Source organism: Hylobates moloch, unplaced genomic scaffold, assembly GCF_009828535.3.
Source record: "Hylobates moloch isolate HMO894 unplaced genomic scaffold, HMol_V3 SCAFFOLD_2, whole genome shotgun sequence".
Taxonomy (NCBI): Eukaryota; Metazoa; Chordata; class Mammalia; order Primates; family Hylobatidae; genus Hylobates; species Hylobates moloch.
The window spans coordinates 160,627,698-160,640,514 of NW_026652277.1; the positions used below are offsets into that span (position 1 = coordinate 160,627,698).

Below are 12,817 nucleotides of genomic sequence, written 5' to 3' on the forward strand. Positions count from 1 at the left end.
CTTTTGTGTCTTATTTTGCTCAGCATGATTTTCAGAATCAACCACATTGTTGCATGTATGGACAGTTTGTTCTGTCTTATTATGAAGTGTTATTTCACTATATACACCATTATTTGTTTATTCATTCTCCTATTGATGGACATTTAGGTTCTTTCCAGCTGGGGCTGTTATTAATAAGGATGCTTTGAATGTTCTTATATAAGTCTTTGCGTGGACATGTGTTTTCATTTCTCTTGGCTACCTATCTGAGAATACAATTGTTCAGTAATAGAGTAGATGCATGTTTAACTTTATTGGAAACATGGCATATGTATTTTACATACTCCCTCTACAAGAAAAACACAAAAACAAAACATGTAATTGTTGCACAATACTGAAATGGCCCAAGAATTAGGGTTCCTTAAAGGAAGCCTTCTTCCACCTGTATTGATCATCCATGGCTCCTCACCAGGAATCATTCTTTGGGTCAGCTAGGCAGAACAACTTGCTGTTCCCTGAGTATGTGATGCAGTCTCTTCCCTGTGAGTCTCCCTACAAGGTACTTCCTCTGACTGGCTGCTCTGCTCTCATCCTTTACCTGCCCTGTCTAATCTTAAAGACTGGGTTTAATCATTTTCATCTCTGGGAGGCCTTTCATACCACCCTCCCCAAATGCCCATCATCACTATCAAGGTGGAACTAAGTGTCTCTTCTCTGTGCTCCCATAGAAACTCATGTTTTTCTCTGTAACTGCTAGTCTATTTGTCTATCTCCACTGCTAGACTATAAGCTCCCTATGGGTGGAATCCTGATCACTGTTATGATCTATTGCCTAGCAAAGTTCTTGACCCAGAATAGGTGCTTGACAAGTATCAATTGAATCCATGAATAAATAGTTGAGCAGGTTTGATGTTGTTGGCATTGGGCGAAGTTTATTTATACTTTATGATATTCAGGTAGAAATAGGTTGTTAGTTGTATAGGTCTGGAGTTCAAGTATTGGGCTTATGGGCAGGAGGAGGACAAGAGGTAGGGATATGGGAGCTCCCCTTACTTTCAGTCACGTTGTGTACAGGTAAGAACTGAAAGTTTGGGATTCAATACAAATACTTGGGGAAAGTTTCCAGTTCTGAAGATAATTGAGAGAGAAAAAGAGAAGGGGCCAAATTGCAGTAGATTGTGGTGTAAATGAAAAGAGAAGGGGAGAAATGCAAACAGTACAGACAGATAATTCAACAGTGTTGGTGCTGAGATTCCAAGTAGAGCAATTACAATATGTCCCAACAGACAGAAGAGATTGGATAATGTTGTTTCTTTCACTTTTATTTTTGTTAGTTTAAGAAGGAAAAGACAACTGAGACTATCAAAGGACCAGTGTCATTGGACAGAGGAAATTATGTGACAGGTATGAGAAGATACAAATGAGACAAATTTAGTTCATACAAAATTTTTACTGAGGTCTCACACCATTAAGTCATGATATGGGTTGGTTGGTTGGTTGGTTTCGTGAATAGGGACTGCCTGACACCATATTTTCACTTCAAGGCATTGATTAAGTTGGGGGTCAAAAGTACTTGGGTGACTCAAAGCAGAAGCCTTTATCCATAATGAGCAGAACTCAGTGAAGGCTGTATGAGAAGTTTGAATTTCCAACAGGAACTTCATGTGTTTGTTCTACTTCTTGTATTACAGATCTCGTAGTGCTAAGAGAGGCCATTTTATAATGGGTTTGAGGAAAATAATAACATTTGGAGCTGGAAATAAGCTTAAAGATGATCTTGTCCAGTATCTAGGAGACTTTATTTCATGTTTGGGACACTGCTTAGACATCATCTCTTCTGGGAATCCTTCCTCAGGATGTGAATAAAGACACTTTAAAAAAAGTCACAGGCAACTCTTCTATCCTCTTGGAGTTTTCATAATGCTTATGATAATTAAACATACATGTTAAAGCCTCTGAGAAGTTCTACAGTAAATAAACCAATTTAATTCTGATTCACAAAATAGTTTTCCATCTTATTTGAACCTGGAAACCATCATACTCTTATTTTGTGGACACTTATATGCATCCAACAAAGTCTTTTGAGAATCACTAATCTAATCTACTAATCCTTTCATTCAGACAGAGTCCCAGTCAGTATTTTTATCTCCTTATTTCACGTATTTAAACTTAATAGCTGAAAACAATTTTATGATCTTGGTTGACTGGGATGATCTGGGCAATTCTCCTGTTCCACATAATGTTAGCTGGGCCTGCAGTTAGCTGTGGCCTGACTGATGCCTCTGCACAGATGCTGGGAGGCTGAGTTCAGCCCTGGATGCAGGCATGGCTGGCTTCTCCCTCCCCATCTAGTTTCAGGCCTCTAGCTCTTCACCTGTGCTCACCACATGTTATCCCTCCTTATGGTGTCTTCGTAAGGTAAGCAGACCATTTAGATAGTGGCTCAGGGTACCTGAAAGTACAAATCAGAAACTTCTGACACTTTCTTAAGGTTTAGACTCAGAACTGGAATAACATCCCTTCTATCACATTATATTGGTTAAAGCAGTCACAGGGCCAGCCCAGATTCAAAAGGAGCAAAAACAAACTCTACCTTTCCATCAAGTGGTGTGCACGGAAGGAGAGATGACAAATAATTTACAGTCATATTTAATCCATCACACTTCTCATGGGCTTTTAGCACATTGTAAGATAAAGAACCTGTTCCCTGACACTGTAAAATTCCCCAGATAACTCTAAATACCTAAGCTTCTTGGCATCACAGAGATAGCTAGGTCCATTGATATCTTCCCTAATATCCAGGATCAGTATGTTAGGCAAATAGCCAATAGGACCCAGATCCAAACACATCAAATCAAGGAAATGGGCTCGGCATGGTGCCTCACACTTGTAATCCTAGCACTTTGAGAGGCTGAAGTGGGCAGATTGTTTGAGCCCAGGAGTCTGAGACCAGCCTGGGCAACATGGCAGAAACTTGTCTCTACAGAAAAATACCAAAAAAAAATTAGCCAGACATGATGATATGTGCCTGTAGTCCTAGCTACTCAGGAAGTTGAGGTGAGAGGATCACTTGAGCCCACGAGGCCGAGGTTGTAGTGAGCCATAACTGCACTACTGCACTGCACTCTGAGTGACAGGGAAAGACCCTGTCTGGAAAAAAAAACAAAACAAAAATGGGAAACATTGAAAGACTGACACTAGTTCTGATGGTCTGAACTAGAGGTGAGCAAACTACATTCTGTAGGCCAAATCCACCTACTGCTGGTTTTTGTAAATAACGTTTTGCTGGAACACTGCCACACCAATACATTTGTCTATTGTCTATGGCTGCATTTATGCTAAAAGTCAGAGTTGAATAGTTGTGACTAAGACCCTCTGGCTTGCAAACCTAACATACTGACCATCTGGCCCTTTACATTAAAAGTTTGCCAGCCCCAGTCTAGACTATACAAGCATTACAAAATGATGCCCACTCCACTGTGATTTGACTCTATCTACACATTAGGAAATGTGGAATATTAGCAAGCTATAAAACAGTTTCAATGGAGATAAAAATTATTGTATTGTTGCATGTATCAACAGAGCACTCTTATTGCTGCTTGTATTCTATTTGATTATTGTAAATAAAGCTATTATGAACAGTTATGTGCAGGTCTTTGAATGAATATATGCTTTTATTTCTCTTGGGTAAATGTGTAAGGGTTAAATGACTGGATCATGTGGTTAGGATATCTTTAACTTTTTAAAAAATTGCCAATATGTTTTCCAAATATTCTTATCAGCAGTTCAAGAGAGTTCCTGTTCCACCACATCCTTGTGTGCACTCGCTATAGTCAGTCCTTTAATTTTAGCCACTGTAATAGGTATGTGGTAGAATCACATTGTATTTTTAACTTGCATTTTTCTAATGACTGATGATGTTTATCATCTTTTCATATGCTTATTTGACATCCACACACTTCTTTGATGAAGTGTCTGTTGAGATTTTTTTGTCCATTTTCAAAAATTGAGGGTTTCTTATTGTTGAGTTTTGAGAGTTCTTTATATATTTTGGGTAGAAATTCTTTATCAGATATGTAAATTATAAATATTTTTTCTAGTCTATGATTTGTCTTTCATTCTCTTTTGAAGGGAAGTTTTAAGGCCAGGCATGATGGCTCACACCTGTAATCCCAGCACTTTGGGAGGCTGAGGCAGGTGGATCATGATGTCTGGAGTCTGAGACCAGCCTGGGCAACATAGTGAAACCCTGTCTCTACTAAAAATACAAAAAAATTAACCAAGTATGGTGGTGGGTGCCCATAATCCCAGCTACTTGGGAGGCTGAGGCAAGGAGAATCACTTGAACCTGGGAAGTGGAGGTTGCAGTAAGCCAGGATCACGCCACTGTACTCCAGCCTGGGCAAAAGTGCGAGACTCTGTCTCAAAAACAAAAAAAAAACAAAAAAAGATAAATAAATAAACAGAAGTTTTACATTTTTATGAAGTTCAGTATATCCATTTTTTTTCTTTTTTTTTTTCTTTTTTTTTTTTGAGATGGAGTTTCACTCTTGCTGCCCAGACTGAGTGCAATGGCATGATCTTGGCCCACTGCAACCTCCACCTCCCAGGATCAAGCAATTCTCCTGCATCAGCCTGCTGAGTAGCTGGGATTATAGGTTCCCACCACCACACCCAGCTAATTTTTCTATTTTTGGTAGAGACAGAGTTTCACCATATTGGCCAGGCTAGTATCGAACTCCTGACCTCAGGTGATCTGCCCACCTCAGCCTCCTAAAGTGCTGGGATTACAGGAGTGGCCACCATGCCCGGCCCATTTTTTTCTCTTATGGATAATACTTTTGGTGTCATATAAGAAATCTCTGCCAGGCTGGCGGATCATGAAGTCAGAGGTTCGAGACCAGCCTGGCCAATATGGTGAAACCCCATCTCTACTAAAAATACAAAAATTAGCCAGGCATGGAGGTGCATGCCTGTAATCCCAGCTACTGGGGAGGCTGAGGCAGGAGAATCACTTGAACCCAGGAGGCGGCGGTTGCAGTGAGCTGAGATTGCACCACTGCACTCCAGCCAGGGTGACAGAGCAAGACTCCATCACACACATACACACACACACACACACACACACACACACACACAGAAATCTCTGCCTAATCAAAGGTCACAAACATTTCTGCTTATATTTTCTTCTAGAGGTGTGATTGTTTTAGGTTTTACATTTAGGTCAATAATCTATTTTGAGTTAATCTCTTTAATAAGGCACAAGATATGGATTCAAGTTTATTTTCTTTTTTGGCATATGGGCATCCAATGATTCTAATATCACTTATTGAAAACACTATCCTTCCTCCATCAAACTGCATTTGCCCCTTTGTCAAAGATCAGTTGTCGTTATTTTTGTATCTGGACTCTCTGTTCTGTTCCATAGATTTGTGTGTCTTGATGCCAGTACTGCAGTATTCTGATTACTGTAAATCTTGACATCAGAAAATATTAGTTCTCTATTTTTTCTTTTTCAAAGCTGTTGCAGGCATTTTATGTCCTTTGTATTTCCATACTAATTTTAGAGTCAGTTTGTCAATTTCTGCCTGTAGCTTTGTTGAACAAATCCCATACACTCCAATGACTTGCTACTTTATGTAGCTGCCCCTCTCTGACTGAGGTTGTTCTCGGCCTGTAGACACATGCTCAATCCACATGCTGGCAGGCCAGAAGTGCCTAGGAATGAATACCCCCAGGAACAACTCTCAACCACTAAGAGGCATGAGTTGGAAAATAAATATCTAAACTTTCTTGTCCCTTTGGAGCTATTCTGAGGTGTGACTCAGGGTCTCCGAGGGTTCCTAGCAGAACCAAGCTTCAATTGCCCACTCATTAACATATTAACATATTTTTTATTTACATATCTACCTTGATTTTCTCACTTCTCCACTACCTATTTATCTATTATTTTGTTTTCACACAGCTGATAAAGACATACCCGAAACTGGGAACAAAAAGAGGTTTGATTGGACTTACAGTTCCACATGGCTGGGGAGGCCTCAGAATCATGGCTGGAGGCAAAAGGCTCTTCTTACATGGTGACAATAAGAGAAAAATAAGGAAGAAGCAAAAGTGGAAACCCCTGATTAACCCATTAGATTTCATGAGACTCATTCACTATCCTGAGAGTAGAATGGGAAAGACCAGCCCCCATGATTCAGTTACCTCCTCCTGGGTCCCTCCCACAACACATGGGAATTCTAGGAGATACAATTCAAGTTGAGATTTAGGTGGGGACACAGCCAAACTATATCACTCACTGGGCTTCCTAGAACCATTTGAACTCAAATTCATATCTCAGGGTCTGCTTTTGGTACCTGGTCCAAGATTGTTGGTACCAGGAATGGTTCTAGAAGGGAGAACCTAGGAATGAAACTCTACAATGAAATAATGAACCTGAACTCCTTCTAATACCAGAAGACTCAAGGTACTCTCATAGCTCCCCAGTTATATTGTGGACAAAACAGAAGACAGGCAATAAATGGAATCCTGGACCAAATCCATCTCACAGTGGGTTCACAGACTCAACCTGTTTATGTTATCCCAGTCTCTAAGTGTCTAACCAAGATGGACAGACTTAAGTGCTTGCAGAACCCCCCTTTTGGTTTTTGACTTGTGAGATAAGTGATATACTAGTAGGAAAAGCCAAGTGGAAGCCCATGAAACTACTGCTTTCTCTCCAACCAGCCAAGACAGCAAATTGGAAGGAATATCACAAATTAGGCAGCAGGCAGTTATTAACAATACTCTCAGAGACTTACAGGATACACAGGTAATGTTTTCCATTATGTCCCTATTTAACTCATCATTATGGCTTCTATTAAAAAAAGAGAATGGAGGTGGAACATGGTGGATTATAGTGGACTACTGTGAATGTAACCAAGGGAGGCCTCAGCCACAACTGCCATGCTATATATACGTGGCATCTTCCTAAAACAGATTAATACAGCCTCTGACACTTGATATGCAGATATTGATCTGACCAATGCCTTTTGTATCCCCATTAGAAAGGATGATCCACAGCAAGTTGCATTCACCTGGAGTGGTGGCCCGAATACTTATTTTATTTTATTATTTGATTTTTTAGGTTTCCTTTTTTTTTCTAGTTTCATTTTCTCAGTTCCTCTACTCCTGTGATCACCTCCCAAATGCATAACTTGCAACCAAATCCTTATTTCAGAGTTTGCTTAAGGGGGAATCCAAACTAAAATAGTAATTAATTACCTTAGTGAAATCTTTTGGTGAATATAAATATATAAAAATATCAACAATTTCAATAAATCTAAATGAATTAAACTCATCAAACTTTCTGAGTAAATTTTAAAGGAGATATACAAACAGCCAAAATACAAGAAAAAATGCTCAGCATCACTAATCATCAGGGAAGTGCAAATCAAAACCACAGTGAGATGCCACTTTACTCCTGCAAGAATGGCCATAATTAAAAAGTCAAGAAACAATAGATGTTGGCATGAGTGTGGTAAAAAGGGAACACTTTTACACTGCTGGTGGAATGTAAATTAGTACAACTACTATGGAAAACAGTATGGGGATTCCTTGAAGAACTAAAAGTCGATCTACCATTCAATCCAGCAATCCCACTAGTGGGTATCTACCCAAAGGAAAAAAGTTATTATATGTAAACGATATATGCATACACATGTTTATGGCAGCACAATTTGCAATTGCAAAGATATGGAACTAACCCACCTAAGTGCTCATCGACCAATGAGTGGATAAAGAAAATGTGGTATATTTACACCTTGGAATACTACTCAGTCATAAAAAGAAATGAAATACTGTCTTTTGCAACAACTCGGATGGAGCTGGAGGCCATTATTCTAAGTGAAGTAACTCAGAAATAGAAAACCAAATACCCTATGTTCTCACTTATAAGTGGGAGCTAAGCTATGAGAATGCAAAAACGTATAGAGTGATATAAAGGACTATGGGAACTTGTGGTGGGGAGGTTGGGAGGAAGGTGAGAGATAAGAGACTGCATATTGGATACAGTGTACACCGTTAGGGTGATAGGTGCACTAAAATCTCAGAATATACCACTACAGAACTCATTTGAGTAACCGAAACCACCTGTACCCCAAAAACTATTGAAATAAAAAAATTCCAGATATGTGGCTTTTATAAGAGACATACTAAAGCATAGGATATGTTATGTCAGCCAGATTTGGCTGTGTAGCAGCCACGTAATCTCAGTCTCATGCAATAATAGTTTCTTATTCATGCATCTGTGGATCAGCTTGGGTACAGCTGATTTTGCCCACCTGGGGTTTGCTCTAAAACATAGGTTCAGCCTTAGTCTGTTCCAAATATTTCTTACCTTCCTTGGACCAGTGGCTACCCAAGGCAGGGTCTTATCATGGCAAAAGTCAGGAATACAAGAGAATTTGTCCAACCTTTCAAGCATGTTTAAAGCCACTAACTGTATCATCCCACCAATATTCTCTTGGCTAAGGCAAGTCACATAACAAGGGTTCATAAGGTACCGAGAAGAGACAACGAACTGGGAATAACAATGAAATCTGTGTTAGAAATAATAGAATGGCACAAAATAAGACAAATGGTAGCCAAAAGAAAGCTTGTGTGGCTGTATTAATGTCGGATCAAATGTATTTTAAGACAAAAACACCATTAAAGTCAGAGAAGGTCTCTATTTATCTATCTATACACATCAATAAAGTATAAATATTCTACCATGCACCTAATAGCCTCAAAATATATAAAGGGAGTAAACAAAACTCCACCAAATAGTGAGAAATTTCATTAAATTTCCCTCATTGTTTGAAGTGTTAATCCATTGATTCTAAGCAAGAACATAGAAGATCTCAACAACACAATTTAAAAACTTGACCTAACGGACATAGATGGAATTCTGCAACCAACAATTAGATAATGTAAACTGCATTATTCTCACGCACACATAGAACACTTACAAATATTGATCATGTATTTAGACAAAATATAAGCCTCAAAAATATCTTAAAATACGTATAATACAGACCACATTTTCTGACATCAACTCAATTAATAGATAAGAAAAACATGAATTCCCCACTTATTTAAAACTTAAAAACATGCTTTTTTTTATTATTATACTTTAAGTTTAGGGTACATGTGCACAATGTGCAGGTTTGTTACATATGTATACATCTGCCATGTCAGTGTGCTGCACTCATTAACTCGTCATTTACATTAGGTCTATCTCCTAATGCTATCCCTCCCCACTTCCCCCACCCCACAACAGGCTCCGGTGTGTGATGTTCCCCTTCCTATGTCCATGTGTTCTCACTGTTCAGTTCCCACCTATGAGTGAGAACCTGCGGTGTTTGGTTTTTTGTCCTTGTGTAGTTTGCTGAGAATGATGGTTTCCAGCTTCAACCACGTCCCTACAAAGGACGTGAACTCATCTCAATATCATGAAAATGGCCATACTGCCCAAGGTAATTTATAGATTCAATGCCATCCCCATCAAGCTACCAATGACTTTCTTCACAGAATTGGAAAAATCTACTTTAAAGTTCATATGGAACATGCTCTTTAAATGACTCATGAGGTAAAGAAATCATAACGGAAATTTTAAAGTGAATGATAATGACAACATTACATATCAGAACTTGTGAGATCCAACCAGTGCTAAGACCCAGCAATTCACTCCTACGTAAGCACCAAAGTGGAACTCTTGCACATGTGCAGCAGGGATCAGATGAAGATCTTTATAGCAATACTATTTTAAAAATAGCAAAGACCTAGGAACAACCTACATGCCCGTTGTCAGCAGAATGTATAAAATAACCGGTGACCATCATTTGATGAAATATTATATAGCATTCAGAATGAATGACCTTCAGCTTCACATCACAATATGAATGAATGTTAACAATATTGAGTGTAAAAAATAAATAAATTGATGATAGCTAGATAGACAGATGTATAAAATAAATTCCCAAAGATACATACAGATAACATTTTTATAAACTTTGAAACACTAAAACTAAATGCAATACTTCTAGACTACATAGATATGCAATAGAACTATGTAAATAAAAAAGGAAGGAAATGATCAGCATGATTCAGGATAGTGGTTACCTCAGGTGGAGACAGACAGGAAGAAACACTGCCCTTAGATCCAGGCAAGAGGACCTCTGGACTCTTCTCTACAGGCCAAAATCTGGTCATCTTCTAACTATGCCTCTCCCCCTAAGGCAAGGAGTCTGTAGCATGAAAGGGATGTTCACGCTCAAAGCCTACAGCGCCCTCTTATAGATCATGCTCTGAATACCCGGAAGCCAGGACTTCCCTGTCCCTACAGTGAGGGCCTCTCTCAGTGACTTTGTGGACCTCTGGCCTGAGTCTATTCTTCCAAGTGCAGATCATGATGTCTATGTGCTCTGAGGCCTATGGAGTGGCCAAGCGGTGCTATTCTCCAGTATGTGGACTGACCTTTGGGCTGAGTATCCATGTGTGTGCTCAAAGGACAGGCTGCCTAAGACCATCTCTCCTCACACTACTGCCACGCTCCAATGTAGCTAGAAACCTAAGAATTCAAAATTCCAGCCTGGCCTTACAGGTTGGTACGAATATATTTAGTGAGATGGAAGGATAGAATACATTTTATTTAACAGTCTTAGCTAGATTGATAACTTTTAAATATTTAAATATATAGTACATGGGCCTTTTTCTCCAGGCTCCATAAATGTTTATAAGCCTAGCAGAGGGATAGAATTGGGGAGCACCAAATGGGCTGATATAACTTACTTTCAAAGCTCTAGTACCTATGAATTTAGCAAAATGGCATCTTGACTGGATCAGACACATATGGATTTTTCATGGTAATGATTGGTTTGAGTGTATGTGTTGGGAGCAACAGCAAAAGATAAGCTAGAGAGGGAAGCAAGGGCCAGATCATACAGGGTCTTGTAAGTTATACTGTAGAGCTTGGACCATCCTAAGAGTAACCAGGAGATACTGGATGATTAAGAGTGAGGCTGACATAATCAGGCTTGCATTTTAGAAAGATTAATGTAACTCCAAAGTGAATGTTGGTTAAGGGACAGGACTGGAAGAAGGAGAAAAAGTAATGAGTCTATTTCAGTAATCATTGGGTAGGAGATGCAGATGGTTTGGAGTAGAATGAAGGTAGTAAGAGTAAGGTCTACAGGATCAACTTACAGAGAAATAGAAATTAAGGCTGATTCCTAGGTTTTCGGCTGGTGAAGTTCGGTGAGTGTTGTCTTTCAATGGGATATAGAATTGAAGTGGAAGTTTGTGAAATGTATAAGGAAAGATATTGGATTTAATTTGGATATACTGTGCTTAAGGGCCCGTAGGCAGCTAGTAAGCTTTTGGCACAAACTAGGCACATAGTAATTGTGCAATGTAAGTAAAAATGAAAAAATGAACTAAAACTTGTTATTTTTTTATTATTTTTTCCCTGAGGTTGGAAAAGATGAGGAGAGCTTCCTCTAAGGTCTAAGGGAGATTGAATCAATTGCTGCTCGTCAATTAGCGTACTCTATGTAGATTTGTCAAGATATGAAGCAATGCTATTATTAGTGAAATTTTATTTTGTTCTAGACTTGCTCATTGTATTCAACAGGTTATAACTCCAAAATTAGCGACCTATTCTAAAATTGATCACATAATTGGAACTAAAACACTCCTCAGCAAATGCAAAAGAATGGAAATAATAACAGTCTCTCAGACCTCGGCGAAATCCAATTAGAACTTGGGATGAAGAAACTCACTCAAAATTGCACAACTACATGGAAACTGAACAACCTGCTCCTGAATGACTAGTGGGTAAATAAAGAAATCAAGGCAGAAATAAATAAGTTCCTTAAAATCAATGAGAACAAAGACACGCATACCAGAATCTCTGGCACACAGATAAAGTAGTGTTTAGAGGGAAATTTATGCACTAAATGCCCACAGGAGAAAGCGGGAAAGATCCAAAATGAACACCCTAACATCACAATTGAAAGAACTAGAGAAGCAAGAGCAAATAAATTCAAAAGCTAGCAGAAGACAAGAAATAACTAAGATCAGAGCAGAACTGAAGGAGATAGCGGCACGAAAAACCCTTCAGAAATGAATCCAGGAGCTGGTTTTATGAAAGGATTAACAAAACTGATAGACCCCTAGCAAGACTAACAAAGAAGAAAAGAGAAAAATCAAATAGACACAATAAAAAGTGATAAAGGGGATATCACCACTGATCCTACAGAATACAAACTACCATCAGAGAATACTATAAACACCTCTATGCAAATAAACTAGAAAATCTAGAAGAAACGGATAAATTCCTGGACACATACACCCTCCCAAGACCAAACCAGGAAGAAGTCTAATCCCTGAATAGACCAATAACAAGTTCTGAAATTGAGGCAGTGATTAACAGCTTACCAACCTAAAAAAGCCCAGGACCAGATGGATTCACAGCCAAAATCTACCAGAGGTACAAAAAGGAGCTGGTACCATTCCTTCTGAAACTCTTTCAAACAGTAGAAAAAGAGGCACTCCTTCCTAACTCATTTTATGAGGCCGGCATAATCCTGATACCAAAACCTGGCAGACACGCAACAAAAAAAGAAAATTTCAGGCCAATATCCCTGAAGAACATCAATGGGAAAATCCTCAATAAAATACTGGCAAACCGAAATCAGCAGCACATCAAAAAGCTTATCCACCAAGATCAAGTCGGCCACATCCCTGGGTTGCAAGGCTGGTTCAACATACACAAATCAATAAACGTAATCCATCACATAAAGAGAACCAATGA

General features: G+C 39.0%; 1 long non-coding RNA gene across 1 annotated transcript in view; it reads right to left on the bottom strand.

Annotated features, from left to right (window-relative positions):
- Positions 1 to 1,409: 1,409 nt before the first annotated feature.
- The window catches only part of LOC131382893 (uncharacterized), a 73,164-nt gene continuing 61,756 nt past the window's right edge, over positions 1,410 to 12,817 (bottom strand). Inside the window, exon 3 of the long non-coding RNA XR_009212521.1 lies at positions 1,410 to 2,431. This is a non-coding gene — a long non-coding RNA (uncharacterized LOC131382893). The remainder of the gene's footprint in view (positions 2,432 to 12,817) is intronic.